General features: G+C 29.7%; 2 non-coding genes and 1 pseudogene across 2 annotated transcripts; 2 read left to right on the top strand and 1 right to left on the bottom strand.

The window, feature by feature from the left end:
* Positions 1-259: 259 nt before the first annotated feature.
* On the top strand, positions 260-2,220 carry LOC125368900 (annotated as a pseudogene).
* A 157-nt stretch (positions 2,221-2,377) lies between these two features.
* On the bottom strand, positions 2,378-2,449 carry TRNAR-UCU. Its single transcript has one exon. It is a non-coding gene; the product is annotated as a tRNA-Arg (tRNA).
* A 2,021-nt stretch (positions 2,450-4,470) lies between these two features.
* Positions 4,471-4,558, top strand: TRNAS-GCU. Its single transcript has one exon. It is a non-coding gene; the product is annotated as a tRNA-Ser (tRNA).
* Positions 4,559-10,000: the final 5,442 nt, after the last annotated feature.

Raw genomic sequence — 10,000 nt, 5'->3', positions numbered from 1 at the left:
ATTTTTCGATATTTTGATTTTTGGAATATGTATTATGATATGAATAGAGAATAGAGGATAGGCTCATTTCAGTCAAAAAGCTATGGGAATTTCCCATACCATAAGTAATTGAGCGTGAGAGCCAAATGAATCAGAAAGATTCATGTTTGGTTCGGGAAGGGATCATGGAAGTTTGCAATGAATGGAAGATAATCTACTTTCATTAACGGATTTATTAGATAATCGAAACAAAGGATTTTGGATACTATTCGAAATTCAGAAGAACTACGTGAGGGGCCATTGAACAGCTGGAAAAGCCCGGGCCCGCTTACGGAAAGTGGAAATAGAAGCAGATCAGTTTCGAATGAATGGATACTCTGAGATAGAACGAGAAAAGTTGAATTTGATTAATTCAACTTATAAAACTTTGAAACAATTAGAAAATTACAAAAATGAAACCATTCATTTTGAACAGCAAGAACGATTAATCAAGTCCGACAACGGGTTTTCCAACAAGCCTTACAGGGAGCTCTAGGAACTCTGAATAGTTGTTTGACCAACGAGTTACATTTACGTACCATCAATGCTAATCTTGGCATGTTTGGGGCGATAAAAGAAATAACTGATTAGTCCTTCTATTCTATTGTAGGCATTATTTTTTTTTTTCAAAAAAATTAAGAAATATTCATGGTAACCATTCGAGCCGACGAGATTAGTAATATTATCCGCGAACGTATTGGGCAATATAATAGGGAAGTAAAGATTGTAAATACGGGTACCGTACTTCAAGTAGGCGACGGCATTGCTCGTATTTATGGTCTTGATGGAAGTAATGGCAGGTGAATTAGTAGAATTTGAAGAGGGTACAATAGGCATTGCTCTGAATTTGGAATCAAATAATGTCGGTGTCGTTTTAATGGGTGACGGTTTAATGATACAAGAGGGAAGTTCCGTAAAAGCAACAGGAAGGATTGCTCAGATACCGGTGAGTGAGGCTTATTTGGGTCGTGTTATAAATGCCCTGGCTAAACCTATTGACGGTCGAGGTGAAATTTCAGCTTCTGAATCGCGGTTAATTGAATCTCCCGCTCCTGGTATTATTTCGAGACGTTCCGTATACGAGCCTCTTCAAACAGGACTTATTGCTATTGATTCGATGATCCCCATAGGACGCGGTCAGCGGGAATTGATTATTGGGGACAGACAGACCGGTAAAACAGCAGTAGCCACAGATACAATTCTCAATCAACAAGGACAAAATGTAATATGTGTTTATGTAGCTATTGGGCAAAAGCGTCTTCTGTGGCTCAGGTAGTGACTACTTTACAGGAAGAGGGGCAATGGAGTACACTATTGTGGTAGCCGAAACGGCGGATTCTCCAGCTACATTACAATACCTCGCTCCTTATACAGGAGCAGCTCTGGCTGAATATTTTATGTACCGTGAACGACACACCTTAATCATTTATGATGATCTCTCCAAACAAGCGCAGGCTTATCGCCAAATGTCGCTTCTATTACGAAGACCACCTGGTCGTGAAGCTTATCCGGAGATGTCTTTTATTTGCATTCCGCCTTTTGGAAGAGCTGCTAAATCAAGTTCCCGTTTAGGTGAAGGAAGTATGACTGCTTTACCAATAGTCGAGACCCAATCAGGAGACGTTTCGGCTTATATTCCTACTAATGTAATTTCCATTACAGATGGACAAATATTCTTATCCGCCGATTTATTCAATGCTGGAATCAGGCCTGCTATTAATGTAGGTATTTCCGTTTCCAGAGTAGGATCCGCTGCTCAAATTAAAGCTATGAAACAAGTAGCTGGTAAGTTAAAATTGGAATTGGCGCAATTCGCAGAATTAGAAGCCTTTGCGCAATTCGCTTCGGATCTTGATAAAGCTACTCAGAATCAATTGGCAAGAGGTCAACGATTACGCGAGTTGCTCAAACAATCCCAATCAGCTCCTCTCACGGTGGAGGAACAGATAATGACTATTTATACCGGAACGAATGGTTATCTTGATTCATTAGAAATTGGACAAGTAAGGAAATTTCTCGTTGAGTTACGTACCTACTTAAAAACGAATAAACCTCAGTTCCAAGAAATCATATCTTCTACCAAAACATTCACTGAAGAGGCGGAAACCCTTTTGAAAGAAGCTATTCAGGAACAGAAGGAACGTTTTCTACTTCAGGAACAAGTCTAAAGAAATAAATCACTACAGGTATAAGTATAAAGAAATTAATCACTTTTAATCTTTAACTTTTAATTATAAAAATTTTATTTTATAATTTATAAATTTATAATCTATATATTTATATTTTAGAATCTATATAAAATCTATATAATCTATATATAGATTATTATATTATAATATGTATATTATATGAAAAAAATTGCGTCCAATAGGATTTGAACCTATACCAAAGGTTTAGAAGACCTCTATCCTATCCATTAGACAATGGACGCTTTTCTATTCCATTCAATTTTTTCTTTTTTCTTTCATATTTTTTGTTCATAAAAAAGAATATGCAAGATAATTTTAGGAATTACCTATTTTTGAATTAAAAATGAAATGTAAAAAATGTAAATGTAAATGATGGATTAATTCTTTTATATTCATTTTAGAATTATTTAATTTTAGAATGAAATATTCTAATTTTAGAATTTATTATTAGATTATTAGAATTTTCAATTTTTTTATTACAATTTACAATTACTTTTTCTAACATTATTCTAGTTTCTTATTAATTTATATTCTAATAATATAAAGATAGTATATTAATATAAAGATAGTATATACACTATCTAGAGTCTATTTATATAGAACAAATTATAACTATATACTATAACTTTATATTATATAGTTATAATAGATATTAACTAGTTATAATAGAAATATATAAAAACTTAATACTTCTATAATAACTAACTATATAGAATGAGGGTTATTATATATTGTTAATATATAGTTAGCTATTTATATAATATAAAATATAAAATTAAAAAATTTATATAATATTTTATATAATATTAATATTAAAAAATTTATATAATATTATATAATATTATAATATAATAATAATATTAATAATTAGAATAATAATATTAATAATTATAATATAATTATAATAATAGAAAAATAGAAAATTAATAATAGAAAAATAGAAAATACGTATATGGAGTCCAATTTAATTAGACTATTAAAAAACTATTCAAAAATTTTAAATAAATAATTTAAATTTTTTGAATTAATATTTTTTTAGAAATATTCTATATTCTATTATATTCTATATAAAATTCTATTATATTCTATATAAATATATTAGAATAAAAATATTATCTCTATTTTTTTTTATTTTTAGACTCTATTTTTTAGTATTTTTTAGAGAGTATAGAGATATAGAGCGGGTAGCGGGAATCGAACCCACATCGTTAGCTTGGAAGGCTAGGGGTTATAGTCGACGTTGATTCATCATCTTTAACGTCTCTAATTCAAAACCGAACATGAAACTTTGGTTTCATTCCGGCTCCTTATGGAATATGGAAAATTTCCAGCTATAAGAAGTGGGCGAAAAAAATTCGACACATAACATCTATGTTAGCTTTTCTGTCTTAATGCATTTCAAAGCAAGGCGCTTTCTAGATGATCCCTCTAGACGAGTGGGGGTTTTTAATCTTTCTAGTTACTTCGTTCTCTATTTCTATCTGAAAGAATCCTTAGGAAGGCAGTTTGTTTCCACCGAGCTAAAACAAGATGTCGATGTCTATAGTAAACCAAAGTCATCGTTTAATACTTATTTTGCTTCAATCTCGACTATACAAAACAAAGAAAAAATTGAAGATTTAGTTACGATTAGAAATATACTTTTCTGTCTTTTCCATAGATCCTTTACTCATACTCATTCAATTGGATGGATTGATCCAATTAATAAAAATTATGTTTCGTAATTTCATAATCCAATTTTTTTCAATTAGAAATTCAAAAAATTGGATACAAATCACGAGAATGTATATTCTTCCTCGAATTTTTCATTGAGAGGTAAAGGATTAAATCTTTTTAAGAAATAAAGTTTTTCACCGGAATATGGAGCCAAGGATCCCTTAACTATTAGAATAGAGTTAATAGAACGAATCACACTTTTACCACTAAACTATACCCGCTACGATGCGATTATTGTATATAAATGAACCTTTTGTCGAGTAAGACATTTTGAATTTTATTTTAAATTTTCATTTAAATTGAATATATAATTATTCAAATTAAATATATAATTATAGAATATATATTTAATTTAATATATTAAATTAATATATTAAATTAAATAAAATAGTTCCATATAAAAATAAAAGAATAAAAAAAATATAAAAAGTAATTTTGAGAAGTAATAAAAGTAATAAAATAAAGAAAAGAGGGAAAAAGGCTTTTTTTTTATTTTCAAGCCTTACCTGTTGTGTAATGTAACATAGTAAGTATCCTTTTTCAATCGGGAGAGATGGCTGAGTGGACTAAAGCGTCGGATTGCTAATCCGTTGTACGAGTTATCCGTACCGAGGGTTCGAATCCCTCTCTTTCCGGTTCCGGTGATGACTTGGAATTTTTTTCTTTTCTTTTAAATTTAGCGAACTTTTTTGTTTTATTTAATATTTAAAAATGTAGAATAGTAAAATACTAAGAACATTGAAAAATCAAGAAAAACCCTTATATTTTTTTTTTATTTTAATTTTATATATTTTATTTTTTATTCTTCACGTCCGGGATTACGTCCTGGATCATTAGATAAAAATCCAAAGATGAATAGAGAAACAAAGAATATCACTACTGTGTAAACAAAGAGTTTGAGAGTAAGCATTATAAAATCTCCAAGATCTTTTTTTGGTTTGGAAAAAAATAGATTCTCTATTTTTATACCACATATTCTATTTTAACACCAAGACATGGGCGGTTTCTAGAAATAGAAAATAATTTTTCTAAATTCAAAATTCATTTGTAATAAAAGTCGGAGTCTTTAATTGCCAAAATTTTGTTTCATACCGAAAATTAGATATTTTTCATAACTACAAAAGGATTCTAATAGGATCTGCAATGGAAAAAAGTTTAGAATGAAAAAAATGGGGTGATCCAGAATTCTCGCGTTTATAGTTTATATTTATACAATAACTTCAATATTTGGATTAAGAGTTTATACTTTATACTATAAGACTTATCTGATCTTATCAATTGCTATAATTTTTTTTCTCGAATAAATCATGAATTATTTTAGGACAGCATTAAAGATCTCATCGAAAACTTACAGCAGCCTGCCAAACAAAGGCTAATAGAAAAAAGAGTACAGGGATTACTGGCATAACATCTACGATTGGATTCAAAAAGGCGTAGGCTTCGGGCAATTTTGTGAAGAAAAAATTGCTTGAATAAAGGGCAGAATTAAGACAGATACAAATTAAACTAAAAATATTAAGCATAACAAACATTTTGTTCTTGAAGATAATTTTATTTTGACTGAGTTATTAATATGTTATTAATATAAAAGAAAAAAAAGAAAAGATATAAAAATTGATAAAAAATAAAGATAAAGAAAGGTAGATTAAAAACCCTTCTTTATTAAACTTTATAAAATTTATTAAACTCACCCAATCAAAAATCCTTCAATTCTCAAATCAAAAAAGAATAGAGGAAATCATATTTTTATACAGTATCTTAATTGAATTATATATTATGATCAATAAATTGAATTTAATTCTATATCTACACATAGAAAAATCCGAACAACAAGCTAATATATTTTCTAGATATTTGGTGGGAATTGACGAAGAGCTAATACCAATATTAGTTTTTATTAGTGTTGAATAGAAATTCAAATGGGGCGTGGCCAAGTGGTAAGGCAACGGGTTTTGGTCCCGCTATTCGGAGGTTCGAATCCTTCCGTCCCAGCTATTCCTATATATCAAAAAGGATCCTTCCTTGTTTGATTTATCATTTAACATCTCCCATATAATTTAATTTGGGAGTAGATAGGAGTTAATTAGTATTAGTAATGGAAGATATCTATTTCAATGCCTTCGCCGGTGCCTGTGAAAATTAAAACAAACAAAGAAACTACATATGTTTCATATGTAGTTTCTTTTAATAACCACATTTTCAGATATTTTATCTTTGTCTTTAATGAATAATTCTAAATCTATCTAACAATTGAGAATCTATCTAACAATTGGGACGGGATTGATTCATATATCCTATTCACTTTTCGCTTTACTTTAGGAAAATTTTTAGAAGAATCAAGTCAAGTCAAATAAACTATTCATAAAATGAAAAAATGCTTATATGTATGTATTTTTAGCATTTTTTTTATTAACACCTTTGTTTCCGATTTTGTAATGTAAAAAAAATTGTCATCCCTCGCTTAATTTTAATATTTAGCATAGAATATCCATAATTAATTTCAGTGACAATTCTTTAGTTTAGACAATTCTTTAGTCTATCTGATAGTCTATCTGAAAAATTGAATATTTTTTTACCTATTTATTTTATTTTAAATCCTTGATGGTTTAATTCAAATCTGTATCTAAAAAGGGGTTTTCTCTTCTCTTATAATGAGAAGATATATTTCTTACCTTAAAACAAAAAAATAATGATATTGGGATAGGCAGTTTAAAAATGAAATCTTTTTAATGATTTTTATAAGTTCTTGGGACTCAAAGAGAAATGTGAGATAGGCGAATCCGTCCTATGGAGTCACTTGAAGATTCAAAAAGAACTTATTTCTTTATCTTATTCTAAATTAGAATTGAAAATAAAAAAATATTCATACAATAAAATATGGGATTAATTTGAATTCTTTCTGACACTTCTTCAGAAACTACCCAATAGAAGTTCAAATTTTTGATTCCTATGTGCCGGTCGAACCAATGACTATTCACGATTCCATAATTGAATCAATTACATACTATTTCAAAACTCAAAGAATGTTATGGTAAAACTTCGTTTGAAACGATGTGGTAGAAAGCAACGTGCGACTTGAAGGACACGATCGGCTGTGGATTCTTACATCCCCCCTATTATATATATAATATATATATAATTATATTATATATATTATATAGTATATAGATTAGTATATAGATTAATATTATATAGCTCTATATATAATATTATATAGCATATAACAATAGCATATAGGAATGAGGGTGCTCTTAGCTCGACATCGTTTGTTCTGTTATACACTAGAACCTTCGTTTTTTATTGGGTTGTAATGTAAATGGTACATGATGGGCTCGAGTAGAAAGTAAAGTATTGATTTATTTCTTAGGGCAAGAATCTAGGGTTAGCCCTAATCAATAAGTTGGAACAACTTCGTAAGTATATTTTCAATATCGAAATAGAAAGGATCCAATCCTAGCAAATTTCAAGTCCAAGAATAAGGTTTGTTGGAATTGACCAAATTCTTTTGATTAAAAAGTGTATCACACAGGAATCAATTGTTAGTCTGATTCTTTAATAGAAGAAATCACAAAAAGTGGTATGTTGCTGCCATTTCGAAACGATTAAAGATCACCGAAGTAATGCTCTAAACCCAACGATTCAAGGCAAAGATAAAGGATCCTGGAACAAGGAAATACCGTTTTCAATTGTCTCAACAATTAGATCAGAATGAAGAATCAAAATACATTATACATTTAAAAATAAAAGAAAGAAACAAAAAGAAAAAGAAAGGGCATTAGAGATCACTCAATAAGTGAAAATGAAACGCCTAAGGGGTTCCCTTTGGGCTATTTGAAAGTTATCCAACTTGAGTTAGAAGGGTACAGATGCTTTTTTTCTTTTTGTTTACCAAAAAGAAAAAAAAAAAAGAAGAAAAAGGACTTAAATCATAAGTTAATTGATTTGATGATTTTATGGATCTATTTGACACTATAATTCTAGATATATACAGAACTTCGAATCATTTTTCTCGAGCCGTACGAGGACAAAACTTCTTATACGTTTCCACGGGGGTCTTTTTTTCTACCTCTACCCCAATGGGCCGTTTATCGAATCGTTGCAATTGATGTTCGATCCCGCAGAGAGGAAGAGATCTTCGGAAAGTGGGTTTTTATGATCCTTTAAAAAATCAAACCTATTTAAATGTTCCTACTATTCTATATTTCCTTGAAAAGGCGCTCAACCTACAGGAACTGTTCATGATATTTTAAGCAAGGCGGGGGTTTTTACGGAACTTCGTCTTAATCAAACGTAATTTACTTAACGAAATGCAGGGTGTGGGTAATTCGTATATATATATAGCTTTTTATATTATAACCTTTTCTCTATTACACCCCCCTTCTCTTGTTCTATTCATACTATATTCATACCTATTTTTTTTTATTTTTTAGTTGTTAAATTGAATGCAATTCATTCTTTTGTTTTCGTCATTGTGTATTTTTTTTTCTCAATTTATTCAATTTATATTGACAGCAGTGTATCAAATAAATATAATCCGATCTGAGGTAATTGGATCTTTTCTGTGGATCTATTTATTCCTGTTCCATAGATTTGGTTTTTCTTTATTCAAGTGATGGTTTTTTAGATTTGTTTGTAATACAAACGTTTTGTTTGATTGAAAAAATGTTATAAATTATAAAATAAAAGAATATTTTTAATTTTTTTTTATTCAGAATTGATTAAAATTTTTTGTATTTAATTTCTTGCTAGTTTAATGCTAGTTTAATGTTTTGATTGTGTCATGTGCTTCAATTTCTTTATTTATTTTGATTCCGGCTGTATCTATAGAATTTCATTTTTTTTTTTTTGGGGGGGGGGGGTTGCTAACTCAATGGTAGAGTACTCGGCTTTTAAGTGCGGCTAATATCTTTTACGCATTTGTATGAAGGAAGGGATTCGTCCATACCATCGGTATAGTTTGAAAGACCGCGACTGATCCTGAAAGGAATGAATGGAAAAAACAGCATGTCGTATCAATGGAGAATTCTGAGAATATTTCATTTTTGTCGAATCGGGCCAAACCTTATTTGAATTCTTGGTTATTTGAGGTCTTGGTGCGGAACATAATAAATGAATTCAAGGTTGTGTCGAGTGAATAAATGGATAGAGTCCTACGGTTCCAATTATAGGGAAACAAAAAAGCAACGAGCTTACGTTCTTAATTTGAATGATTATCCAATCTAATTAGACGTTAAAAAAAAATTAGTGCCTAATGCGGGAAGGCCTTTAGCCAATTTTTATTTTCTTTTAATGAGTCCTAACTATTAGCTATTCCCCACTATGAGTATGGGCGGGAGATTAATGTGTAGAAGAAAGAGTATATTGATAAAGATATTTTTTCCAAAATCAAAGAGCGATTGGCTTGAAAAATAAAGGATTTCTAATCATTTTTTTTTATCTATTTATCTTATAATAAACATAAACCAATTAGATGGAAAAAAGAGAGGATGGGAGTCCACTGATGAGTTTACCTATTTCCGAGGTATCTATTCTTTTCTATCATACTACTTTGTTTTTACTGTATCGCACTATGTAGCATTTAATAACCCAATAAAAAAAAATCCTCTATCCTTGCTTCAATCCAATTTAATTTCAAATAAAAAAATGGAGGAATATCAAAGATATTTAGAACTAGATAGATCTCGAAAAAATAACTTCCTATACCCATTTATCTTTCGGGAGTATATTTATACATTTGCTCATGATCACAGTTTAAATAGATCTACTTTGTTGGAAAATTTAGGTTATGACAATAAATCTAGTCTATTAATTGTAAAACGTTTAATTACTCGAATGTATCAACAGAACCATTTGATTATTTCTGCTAATGATTCTAATCAAAATCCATTTTTTAAGTACAGCAAGAATTTATATTATCAAATGATATCAGAGGGCTTTGCAGTTATTGTGGAAATTCCATTTTCCCTACGATTAGTATCTTCTTTAGAAGGTCAGAGATAGTAAAATCTCATAAATTACGATCAATTCATTCAATATTTCCTTTTTTAGAGGACAAATTTCCACATTTAAATTATGTG

This window comes from Ricinus communis, unplaced genomic scaffold (genome assembly GCF_019578655.1).
Source record: "Ricinus communis isolate WT05 ecotype wild-type unplaced genomic scaffold, ASM1957865v1 Ctg22, whole genome shotgun sequence".
Lineage (NCBI taxonomy): Eukaryota > Viridiplantae > Streptophyta > Magnoliopsida > Malpighiales > Euphorbiaceae > Ricinus > Ricinus communis.
This window is presented reverse-complemented; position numbering and strand designations above follow the sequence as displayed.